This window comes from Lactuca sativa, chromosome 9 (assembly GCF_002870075.4).
Source record: "Lactuca sativa cultivar Salinas chromosome 9, Lsat_Salinas_v11, whole genome shotgun sequence".
In the NCBI taxonomy this organism is placed as follows: Eukaryota; Viridiplantae; Streptophyta; class Magnoliopsida; order Asterales; family Asteraceae; genus Lactuca; species Lactuca sativa.
Window position 1 is genome coordinate 18,444,242 of NC_056631.2, and position 13,873 is coordinate 18,458,114.

Below are 13,873 nucleotides of genomic sequence, written 5' to 3' on the forward strand. Positions count from 1 at the left end.
GTTGTAGCATCCACATAATACTCCCACATCCATTTCATATAACATTTTTTACACAACTTCATTTGACCACCATATGTACATATATTAAATTCTCAAAGCTCTGTTTTAATTTGCTTTTTAAATTGCATGAAACATTGAAACCCATGTTAAGCCTTTATATCATATAAAAATTAAATAACAGATTGTAGTTGAAACCCATGAAAAATGCTAATTCTTGAAAATTCATTACTCCAAACCTATTTAGACTGATCATTACAACCACCTAGAATGCTCCACACAGCTCCAAAAGGTGGCAGCAAGCTCCACACAGCTCCAAAAGCATGGGAAAAAATTTGAGACCAACAAACACAACAACTAAGCAAAACACAGAGCAGGGGTAAAATGGTCAAAAAGGCAGAAAACACTTCAAAGTTCAAATAGCAACCGTAGCAGGTTAATGATGTAGCTATAAAATTAGCAATTAGATACCTAAGAAAGAAATCACAAGTTTCCCCAAGTTTCCCCTGTTCCAACAATTAATAAAATCAATAATTCACAAATTAGGTTAATGATGTAGCTAATTTTTTATACTCACAAGAGAATAAGGGAATAAGTGATGCAATCGATTTCTACATGACAGAGTCAGAAAGAAGACCGGGTGTGTTGTTGTTCTTATAACATGCCTTGCTTCAGAACCCACACCATGTACTATCTCCGGTTCACTTTCCTGCAATATAAATCCAACATGAACAGATTATCAATAACAACTGATGATATATAAGAATTTTATGAATGATATATAAGAAAAGTTATGATAAGGGAAAAGGAACTTGCACTCACTCTTTCATCATCATGTTCTACCTTGTCGCATCTCAAGCATCTCTCTCCCGAGCCAGTCAACTGAACTAGATAAATAATTCAAGCCGGTAACAACTCTGGAACTGCCAACTCCGCCATGTCCAAGGTTGGTAGAAGCCATTTAACACCTGATGAATAGCACAAAGGTGGCAACGACTGTTTCTTTAGTAACTTCCAGGAAGTTTTTTATAAATGTCAACCAAGGGTATAATGGACCAAACTTGAAATAAATTTATATTTATCCCTGACATGACGTTGAAGTTTTCAACCTCGAGTGTCAATACCAAGCATATCCCTGGAACTTTGTGCTGTTGGATCGATGTATATCAGGAGCTGTAAAATCAAAAATAAAAAACATTAAATATGAGTAAATGCAAATTGTAACTTACCAATAGACATTAAATATGAGTAAATAAAAAATCAAGAACATCATCAACCAATAGTTTGATACCAATAAATTCATCACGATTAGCAAGGCTTCTAGCAAGGCTAATTGCTCATTCACTATAATCTATTCCAGTGAGATCAGAGAACCTATTTATACTAACATCAAAAGTAATAAAGAATGATTTATCAATTATCATCGTACCAAAAGGAGGAATAAGTGTTATTATGTATAATACTATACCCCTGTTTAGCAAGCTCTTGAAGAAGTAGCCCATTGCCTGTTCCAACATCAAGAACACTCCATCTTGCTAAATCTTTATCCTCTTGACTAACAGACTCAGAGTCATCAATTTTATGTTGAATTTGTAAATGTCTTTGTGAAATGTCAGCACATAGTCCTTTTTTCCATGAAGCAACCATTTCCATGACATCTGCCCCAAACCTTTAGAAAGAATTTAAAAAGTCATACAAAAAAGCATCTTGTCAAAGAAGGTATATGTCATAGTCAATTAGATATGCATACCAAACTTCACCAGCATCCCCATGTTCACGAAAATTTGTCAATTCATGTGCATATGTTGCATCCCAGTAACTTTGATACCCCAGATGATTACCTTGGTTAAAGCTTTAATTTACTAAACCTTCAATTGGAACTGAAGAAGCATAGGGCACTACCCTTGCTGTTGTAATTGATGATTGGGACCCATTTTGCCTAGCAATAACAGATCACAGATGTGACCATTATTGCAACTAAATGAGCTTCAATTCCATTCCATATCTTCAATTCCAACTCTCAAACGCTAAATGGTAATTTTCTCCAGCACTAGCAACTTCAGGGTAAGATTGACAAGTTGATTTAGTTAATGAAGAATCATGATCTTGAAACTGAATTTCAACTAAACAACACATGGGTGTCTTCAAAGTCAAGATCAAGAACTAAAGACGATGGAATTTTCTAAAAAAGAAAAACATTAAGAACAAGAACAAAGGCAAAAGGATTGGATGTTTAAGAATCATAACCCTAATTTGTTTACTAATCACAGATAAAAATGCCCAGATTGGGAAGGAAAATAAACATGCAGGTTCCAAAAATCAAGAAACCCGAACAATTTATGAAGATCTTATAAAATCAAAGAGCTAAATCCAGATAAATTCTAACACTGAAAGAAGAACAAGAAAGGGGTTTGAAAGATTAAAGATGAAAAAACATGAAAGCAGAAATTATACTCTATGGAGGAGAGACTTACCTAAAGTCGCAGGAGAAGAAGTGTTTATGCAATCAGAGTAGTTTTAGGGTTTCCTTCGGTTACTCCCTTCATGTCTCCGACAATCTCCATCTATGGAGGAGAGAGATGAGAGAAAACACGGTGGAGGGGGAGAGACGAGAAGGTGGATGCAAGCGCTTTCCAGAACCAGAATCCAATGTTGGAGAAGATGCAGCAGATGCAAGCGCTGTTGTGGTGCGATGTTGGAATGGTGGAGTCCGAGAGAAAAAACAAATTATGATGGGTAGCTATCATTGTTGGTGATGTTCGATTCATCAGAAGCCCTAGTTCTTCGCTCAATCGTCTATTTTGTGAAAGAAGACATTACCATTGCAAATGTGTTATGTTTGATTAGGGTTTACACAGAGAAGGAAGTGAAAGTCGATCGCAGAGGAAGGGGTTGCAGAGAGAAGGAAGGGAGAGAATGAAATCGATTTGGCGGGTGTAGAGAGTACACAGGGAGGATGGCGGGTGTTCAAAATTTTGGGGGATTTCATTTTCCCTCGGACACGCGCGTTTCTTATAAAAAATATAAAACGACATTCACAGATGACGCACAAGTGCCTTCCGTGTTTTTAATATTTTTACATCAGACACTAATTTAAAGGCACTCAGTAATGCGCGACATAAATCCTTAAAATTTTTGAAGAGATGACACTTTTTTAATGTCACTCTCTAATGTGTAACATAAATCAAAGAGCGTCGTGTTTTGCGCGTCGTAAAAGGCTGTTTTTCTAGTAGTGAAGCTTACCAGTTCGATTTTGACATCGGAGTTGTGGCGGTATTACGACAACAAGACCAATTTTCCGACCAAATTCCAAGAGATAACATAAGATATCGACAGACAAGTACAAATTCCGCCATATCTTCAACAATTCTGGCAAGGGATTGAAACAATTGGACATCAATAACGAATATGTCACAGGGGGAAGAGAACGAAAAAAGAAAAACAGAAAAGAAGAAGCTACATGATCATGGTCGTCGTCACCGGGAACTAAATTGTCAACGTTGCCGATAAGGAGCAACTCGTCATCGATGTCGTGGACATCGACGTTACCTAATGATGGTCCGACAAGAGGGTTGTGGTGACGAGATGATGATTTGGTTTGGGTATCGGCAATGGAAGGGAAGGAAGGAAGACGAAATTGTGTGCTGCTACAAGTAGTGGGGCTATGAAAGATGATGGGTTGGGATGTTGAACACGAAGGTGGAGGAACGACTTTGATGCTTCGATTTCTCCAGCGAGACAACAGAGAAGGAAGAAAACTGAAGACGACAATTGTAGGGTTTTTTCTACAGGTTTTAACTTTGACATCCCATATTTAAAGGGATAATAAAGATATTAATTATCTACCATAATTAAATATGTAGAGATTACTATAATACCCTTAAACGATTTATTTAATAATTTATTATTTCCTCAATTCTCATTGGTGCATACATACACACAATAGTTGCTAGAAACATTTGAACCTATCTCTCTCTCTCTCTCTCTCTCTATATATATATATATATATATATATATATATATATATATATATATATATATATATATATATATATATAGCTTAGCTAGAGGTTTTCTTAATCCATGTTATCTTAACCAAATGTGTAAGGCTTAAGATCCATTTATGGATATAAAACAAACATCTCAAGGTTGGAATAGTCATTATAATATGAAGATATAAGGTATGCTTTTATATAAAAATGAAAAGAACATATGTGTTTACTAAGAACTAGTGTGAGCAGAGTGATATTCCTAATCTTGTATGAATGAGACATGCTTAATCATTTGAAATAACATTCCGACTATGCATGGTTGTTCCCCCTTGAATCGGAAAAATGTGGTCAAGAGTGTAGTGGGTAAGAGTGGATACCCAATGGCGGTCATTTTACATGTCGATTCCTTAAACACCCCTTATGGACCAGCTTCGTGAAGAAGGTCTACAAACGGTAAGACTGACATTTTACTTATACATATATAATATTAAACTTTTAGTTCTATATAGTATAAGGGTGTATTTTACACTTTTAAAATACTAGGTGGTTTAATTTAATAAATTATACCTTTTGATTTAATTAAATATAAACCATATCATTATGGATTTATTAACTCTCTTTTAGTTATACACTTAATTAATTTAATAAAACCATAAGAGTGTAATTTGAACTTTTCAAAAAAAATACTAGGGTTTTAGAATTTAACATTTTAAAATTAAAACTTTTAATCAAAAATTTAAATTCCAAAACTTGAGGGCAAGTTTTGAAACTTTTCAAAACCTTAGGGTTTAGAATTTAAACATTTCAAAATTAAAGCTTTTAATCAAAATTTTAAATTCCAAAATTTGAGGGCAAGTTTTGAAACTTTTTCAAAACTATCTAGATCAAATTACAAATAATTTAAGTAATCAAATAATTGGTAATTATCTAAATTTGACCTAATTCAATTTTATGGTAAGATAATCCAATCAAATAATTCAAATAAATCTAGTTTATCATGTAAGACAATGACTATCTAATTAATTGACAATTATCTTCTATTTTGGTAAGGATAATCACTCCAAATTAATAAAAATCGGATTTTATCAATGAAAAACGTTTATGGTAATTATCCACAACCAAAACATGTCAAAATCCCGCAAAATCTGCAATCAGACCTACAAACTCGTCAAGTCAGGGATGAACTCGTCGAGTTCCCAGTGAACTTGTCGAATTCACCAATGAACTCGGCGAGGTCAGGCTCCAGAATGCAGATGTTCGGGATTTTCAGCTTGAACGATTATGTAAAGCATCAAATACATCAAACAAACAACCTATGGTCTGATACCACTGATGGGTTATGAGCACTACATCAATCCTATGGTGTACATGCAAACCCTAAAGCTTTGGATCTAGTTTGTCTAATGAACATGCAATAATCATCCAAAGCTCATAAACCCTAATTCTAGCATACAATAATCGAAATTGAAAAAAGAATAGAGTTTAGATCTTACTTTGATTGTTATGTTGCAATAACAATCTCAATTCCTCTTGATCTTGACCTTTGAAAGCTTAGTGCCTCAAATGTTGCACCTCTAATGGGGTCACAAACACCATGAGCAACAAGATGACCTAGGAGAAGGAGGAGGAGTACCAAAAACGTCCAAGAACCCTTAAGGATTGTTTCACCACGTTTTTGGGGCTTTCGGGGTTCCTTATATAGGTATGCTATTAGGGTTTTAAACTAGGAAACCCTAATTTGACTGCCTAGGTCCTAAGCAACCCATGGAGTCCCTCCTTAGCGACCTTGGACGAATTCTTAGGGGTTTCCCCATAGATTTCATCCACTCCAACTTCTATGGAGTCCATTAGCCCATTTATGCAACTATCTTATAATTATACAATCAGTCCCCTTTATTTAATTAATCTCTTTTAGCCACAAAATTAATTCTTGATTAATATTAATTAAACAATATGATTTCTCTTTTAATATATAATTCATATAATATATTAATAAATCATAATTAATCCTTTTTCTCCTTAGTTCATCCTATCAGTTGTTATGGTGAAGGCAACCCAAAAGGATCATGCTCGTAATCGGGTCAAGTACATACCAAAGTAGTTATGGGCTTAGACACTTAATCCAACAGTTTTTTATGGCTTTCCCATGCTTATAATTACACAATCAGTCCCCTTTATTTAATTAATCTCTTTTAGCCACAAAATTAATCCTTATCAATCCCTTGTAGCGTTCGTATGCTTCGTATATTCTTCCGGTTGTTGCTCAAAATTTGTTATGGTTTTCTTGAGTTTAGCAACTTTGGAGGGTGGGCAAAAGTGTTATAAAAATTGCCTACGCATCTGTACCCAAGTAGTAATTGCACCGAGTGGAAGTGCTTTCAATGTAGTGTGTGGGACATTTGGGATGTTAAAGTAGTCAGCAATGTCATTGGCTTCATCTAGGTGCTTGTAAGCATCCTCATGATCCTTCCTAGAAAATGGTACTTCTTTGAGTGCGGATATAATGTTTCCCTTCAGCTCGAATGTTGTTGTAGATATGATTGCATGTTGCACTAGACCGAGATCGGTGTCATCTCAGATTCTCTTTTTGTATGCCTCCGTAGATATACCAATAATGTTCGTCATTTCGTTAGTTTGCTCGTCCTCGAAATCGCTTTCTTCAAATTCAGGTTCAGTCTCCTATTCGGGATCTTTTGGATTAGGATTTTGTTCAAAGCTTTCAATCTTGTTCTCGTCCTTCTTTTGACTGCTTGAATCTCCTACATTATTTAATTTCTTTTTTCCAAAAACTGATTTGAGATCTTTGAAAGGTGACTTATTTGGCAGGTTAGTTTCTCCTGCGTTTTTATCCGTCTTTTTGTGAAGGGCAGACTCTGAATCTTCAAGCTGTGGTACCAAAGGTGTGTTGGATCCACAAGTCATGAACTACTGCAAGAAAAACAAAAATAAAAACGTAAAACTGAACAAAAACTAAATAAAAATGCTTACTGACTTCTCACCACGACGTGGTAAAGGGTACCACGTCATGGATTTCGCAAAAAAAAATCTAAACAAAACCGAAAAACAAAATTGTGAAACAACTTAGTTCACATCGTGGACTTAAGGTCCACGTTGTGAGTTCAGTACTGAAAAAAAAACTAATGAAAAAAATTTACTTTTTGCAGGTTTTACCCTGCAAAAAGGATCGATTAATCTAAAGCAAATAAATTCCTAAACTAATTAGCCATTCCCCGACAACATCGCCAAAAATTTGATGTGTCAATAATGCTACACCTAATTTTACCTACTATCCTACTAGCTATTCGACTAAAGGCAGTGTATATTTTCACAAATAGTATAGCACAAACAGTCGGGTATCAATCTCAGAGAACATAATTAATTAATTAACCTACTTACTATTAAATTAACCTAAAATTCTAATTAAAAGTAAAATGGTTTTTTTTTTATCTAATTTTGCAAGTTTAGACAAACTTAAATTCTTAACAACTTATTCAATCAAATATTAAAAACACTTTTGTTTAGTTCGAATCAACTTTTCCTCAATGGCTAGCTATTAATTATGGATAATTCTCGTTGGTTACCAATTAATATATTATTAGCAATTCAAGTCCAAATTTACTAATATTGAATTAATTCATGTAGAGCTATGCATGGTCACACATAAGTTAACACATAATCACTTATTAATTATTATTGGAGCTATATAAGATTGACTAAACAAACACAATATTATAGTCATAATATATGTTCTTGAGCACAACCAAAACTAATACTCTAATCACTTAACTAAGATTGGTTGGATCCTAGTTCTAGCAATTCAATGGTCACTAAATTACTAGGTGTCAAGTTCATGCAATTTAATATTCACCAAAATATACAGAACATGAGTTAAAGCAATTTAAGTATCAAATTCTAACATGCTAGGTATTAGCAATCAAACACAAGCATTCAACCAACACGAAAAATCCATAATCAAATAACTATTCCATGAGTTCAAGCTTTATCTAGCTAAACAGAAGCAGCTAGATTTAGCTACTCATAGTAACAACCAAACACACAATCTTCATTATTAAAATCATAGTAATGTACCAAACTAAGAATAAAGTTATTATCTTCTCCTTCTCCTTCGTTTTATGCAAAAGCTTGATTTCTCTCTTAATTCTCCTCTGGAATTCGTATTCAGAACCCTCTAATGTCTAGCCAACCTCTCAAATCCGTAAACACCAAGGATATATATACTTTTCGGGATTTTGAACTCCATGTCGTGAATTTGGATGAATCCTTATCGGGCAAGGACTTCGACTTTTCGTGTACTCATCTTCTAGAATCGCCCATGCCACGTCGTGTAAGTGAAGTCCACGACGTGACTTCAACTTTTTTCGTGGGTTTTTCTTTTCTTTAATTCTCCAAGCCTCCAATGTTTCATCATTTGTCGTTTTTAGTCTTTGTTCTTTAAGATCACTTACGTGAGTTTTGTGTGTAGACTTAATAACATATAATATCATTTTACTTTAAAAATACAATTTTGTAATACAAACAAATAATTATTATAAAAGTCATATTTAATACATGTTCACCATGGTTTTTTATATTTCTTCATATTTAGTATTATATTCTTATATTTTCCATATTTTAGCAATATAGTTTTATTTTGCAAGTTGTATAAATCGGCTTGGTTTGAATATTCATGTTGGTTGTTTAAATCATTTTATAAATTCAACAAAACACCCCTTTGATTTTTTTCCTCTTAATCCTTTTTTTTAATTAATAAGCAATAAAAATGTTGAAGATTCATCATGGGAAATAAACAAAGTTCTTTATAACCAATCTGCAAATTCGATCTCATTTTTAAAATTTTAAATTTCATTTATATAAGTCAAATAAAAATCAATTATAGATGACGTAAAAGTAATGTGACGTGTTAATAAAAAAAAGTGATGATTTTTCCACTTAAACAATCTTAAATATTATTAAAAGAGAAACATTATGACATCATCTTAAATAATCTGGACCATTGATTGTATTTCAATCTTATTTTTTCCACCCTTAGATCAAACTGCTGACATCATCTTCCCCATATGGAATGTATTTAATTCCAATAAAGGTTTTCCAATCATCAATCAATAACTTACATTCATTGAAATGGAATGTATTTAATTCCAATAAAAGTTTTCCATATTTTACATCTTGAATTTTCAGCTATGAAGATTTTAATATGGTCAATTTTAAAAACATATTACTAACAAATCATTTAAATCAAGGCCTTAATATCAACCATTAATATAAATCCGTTTATATTAGTAAACCATTAATATAAAATCTTTTTTTATTAGGAAATCATTAACACCGAAAAATCATATTCAAATTATCACATACATATACGATTCATCATTGAATCCGCGACTCACATTTATTTTCAATCGTTTATTTTCTTCAAACCTTCTCCTACAACATCGTTAATATTGCTTATAACTTCCATCATCATTCTCTACTATAAACATTCGCTCTTGTGCGCTAGAAGGTCAATACCTTCTTTCGCTTTTTATATTTTTTTCGATTATTTTTTGTTCCTATATCAAATGTATGTATTCATATATTTCGATTTTCTTTGTCACAAATTACATGAAATCAGTTAACTACTTTTCTGAAACTTTTCAAATAAATATGAAAAGATATTAGGTACCTTTAACAAAACAAAAATTAACTATCTTGGGAACTGACATTAATTACGAAAATGTTACTTTTATATATTAGAGATAATTATGATTTTTTTTTTTAATTTTTATGTCATAAGAATCCGGTTAATTTTGGCATGATTTTAAAATATCATTGAAATTATTATGTTTTTGTATATCATATCAACCTACTTTTTTATCTTTGTATAATAACAATAAAATTTATTAATTTACACAACAAATATAGATATTTCAAATTTTGTAATATTATTATACCTTACAAAATACAACTCCCTCCAAAATAGATTTTCGCCAGTAATTTCATCCATAATTTCAACAAATTTAAATTTGTATTTTCTTTATATAAAATTTAAATTTCAACAAACATTTACGTCTTAGATAATGCTGCCCTATTATAATTATTATTTTCCAAAAGTATATCCGTTAATTGAGGAATTTGATATAATAAAGGAATTGAATGTTAATTAAAATGAGATATATATTCCATAATTATTACACGAGTTTATTAAAAAAATTAATATCAAGGTGTAAACATTAAACATTTTTAAAGTGAAATTTCAGAATACATACAAACGATGATGTTGTACAATGAAATATAAAATTGAATAAACTGAAAAAAAAACACTATTAAAGCAGTCAATCTTGAAAATAACATAGTTGTGAAAAATTATAAAGTAAGATAAAAATTATAAGATATTAGGAGATTTGTAAAAAGTACATTTAGTAAAAGCGTTACGGTTATTAGAAAAAATAAGACCGTTAAGATTAGTGAAAATAGAATATATAAACTAAATTATCACAATAGTAATAAAATGTCATTATTTGATATTTCATATAATTGACAGATATATCAAATTACATTGATGATATACTAAAATTATTCAAAGTTGCGCCAAAACTAATGCAAAGTTCTTGCGAACACTAAATAAATAAAAACAAACATAAAAGCTAGCATTTATATTTATAATCAATTTAAAATAACCCAATCATGATTTAGAAAAGAATCTCCAATGATGATATACTAAAATTAAATCTATATAACATTTAACATTTTATAAATTATATTACATAACTTTATTTGAATAAATGAAATAGTTGTGAATATTTAATGCAATAGAAAAAACGGTATATTGGTTGTCAATATATGTTTAAATTAGATAACATTATTATGCAAGGAACGTCTAATTAAAATGCTTATAAATATATAAATATCATAACTATATGAGACGAAGAAAGTCGTTCAACTAATAAAACAAAAAATGATGTCTACAAAAATATCTTTTAATAATTATATATATTTATCGTTTTCAGTGCATTTTCTACACATTTCAATAATATCAATAACCATATATTTTTTTATAATCATTATATACAATATCTATAAACGATTATATATTTTTTATGCGTTTCCCACGTTTAACACGGGATATAATCTAGTTAATACTAATAAGAAATACTAAGAAAAACGGCATTGTTATGTGTCTAAGACTGTGCCAATTGAAAAATAGTCATACTCATATGCCAGTATGCCACAAGCATGTCATTGCACCATTTTTAGTTTGTGGTTTCATATTTTAAAATTCTATATGTAAATTTTTATAATAGTAGCAGTTTGTAACATATTAAGATTTACATTTATTACATTTATTATTAGGTCTCTAAATGAACTAAATGTGTAGCGACCTGTGAATAAATTGTTCGACGGAAAATTTATTTATATTTATTTATTTAATAAATAAATGAATATAAATATTGTTTTTTTATTGTTTAGTTAATCAACCAAATACAACCGAATACAGTATATGGTTGTATTACTTCATTTATATTTATTTATATACGTTTATGTTCATTCTTTTTATATTTTTTTGTTTATGTTCAATTATTGTATTGCATTACATGTATAATATTTAAAATTAGTGAAAGTGAAAGGATAGCTGGGACTTAATTTTATTAATTCTAGGTTTTGTAAAAATATCAAAAATAACATTGATAAGTACAGTCAACATATCAACGATGTTGACGGTCAATTTTTACGGTTGTTTTGGATCTTTATATTCATTTTTATTTGTTTATTTATCATTTATGTATTTTAAGTTCGTTTGTTTACGAACCTTTCTTTTTATTTAGCATCTTAACGAACATCAAAACAAATATGAACATAATAATTTGCTAAATAAAATTGTTTGTTTATATGTTCATATCTATTTGTTTGTTCGATTAACTTAAACAAACGTTTAGTTCATTTATAATCATATTTGTTAACTTAAACAAACGTAAATTTTGTTCATTTAGAATCATATTTATTACCTTAAAAGTTATAATCTTAAAGTTGTATGGCATGTGTACCGTGTACCGTTTCTATATAATTTGTCATTTCCTTTTAGATTTTCATTTGGTATCATAAAGATTTTTGTTTGTTTTAAGTTATTTTAATGGACAATCCACGAAAAGAAGATATTTTGATTGATATTTACGTAATAACGATCATTAGAAGATATATGATCAATAAGTCCCATCAAAGGTTTGGACGTTGCATGCAACTTGTTTCACTCCTTTTGTTTTTCCTTTGTGGAAGGACAAAACTGTAAAATTGGTCATGTGGTTTTCTAAAAACTTTGGATAAGGTGTAAAAACAAAAATTTTCTTTGGTTTTAGTCTCTAAAATAGTTGAAATGACTTTTATGCCTTTTTAATTTCTTTTTAAAATTTTCTTTATTTATTTTAATTGTTTTATAATAATAATAATAATAATAATAATAATAATAATAAAGAAATGGGCCCTACAAGCTACAACACCTCGACTCATTTCTTTCTCCCTCTCTCACTCATCAAAAAGTCATCGGCGTCAAAATTGCTCTCCATTCTCACTCACCTTTCCCGTCGAGAAGCCCTAACGCCGCCGCCCTAAGGTCGCTGTCGACCGCCCAGATTTCTCGCCATCCTTCATCACCGGTAAGTATCTTACTTCTCATCGCCTTTATTCCCCCTCTCCTTCTTGAACCAATGGATTCACCTCTTGATGATTGAAACCTGCCATCACGAAACCTCGATGGTAAAACCCCATTGTCAGACATCTACAAGTTTTTTTGTCATTTCATCTTCAAGAGTCTACCTCCCAACCCCATTGTCGGCATCCTCCTGTCAACTGTGCAGCCTCTTGATGAGTGAACCCCACTGTAGGTTTCCTAAACACAGCTCCAATGAAACCCCCTTCCCATTCAGGAGGTCAAATTAAACTTTGAACCATGTATCGCCTTTCTGGAGAAGTTTTTCAGGTTCAGTGAAAATCTAATTTGCATAGAGAACTGAGATGGTCACATTGGATCAAAAGAAAAAGAAATTTGATGTGTGTTACAGAGAAAAAGAGGTAAGTTTCGATTTGAAATCAGATGCAATGTGTTTTGGGTTTTGCGGATTCCAATTTTGGAACTGGAAAATAGATTCCAGGTAGGGTGATTGAACGGTGGGGAGAGAGGGAAGCAAAGATCAGATCGGTCAATGGTGCTCGAGTTTTGAGGAGTTACCAACGGTGGGTTATGTTCACTGGTGTCAAAAACCACCAACCATTGTATTTTAATACCACACAAGTCAACTGAGTAGAGGTTATGGAATTAGTTTTCCTTCGTTCATTTGCTGATAAGGGAGGGATTAGGATGAGACTGGATGCAAGATTATTAGAGAAACCTCGAGTTTTGAGGAGTTACCAACGGTGCGTATGTATGTGTAATTTTCAAGCTTCAGATTGAATTTTGAAACTGGTTTTATATACAATCACAAATATAAAAAAACGAAGAAACTAATGTCCGTGTGTGAAATATGGCTGTGGGTTTTGAAGAGAAAGGGAGGGGTGAACGATAACATACATCGGAGGATGGGATGCGTCGGAGATGTTCTAGCCTTTTGGGTTTGATCGCCTGCAAGTATGTGTTTGTGTGTGTGTGTGTGTGTGTGAGAGAGAGAGAGAGAGAGAGAGATAAGATAGAGAGAAGGAGAGTTTTACCTATTTTCTTTTTATTATTATTAATATTTTTGTTATTGAAATGTTAATAAAATGTAAAAGTAAATAAATAAGGGTATAACCGTTTTTTCAAGTTTTTTTGGACTAAAATCGCAGGAATTTCTTGATTTTGGACCTTCTATGCAAGTTAAAAACGTTTTGGACCCTATCCAAAGTTTTTAGAAAACCAC

General features: G+C 31.7%; 1 pseudogene; it reads right to left on the minus strand.

Moving 5' to 3' along the window:
- Positions 1-1,235: 1,235 nt before the first annotated feature.
- On the minus strand, positions 1,236-12,759 carry LOC111876557 (uncharacterized; annotated as a pseudogene).
- Positions 12,760-13,873: the final 1,114 nt, after the last annotated feature.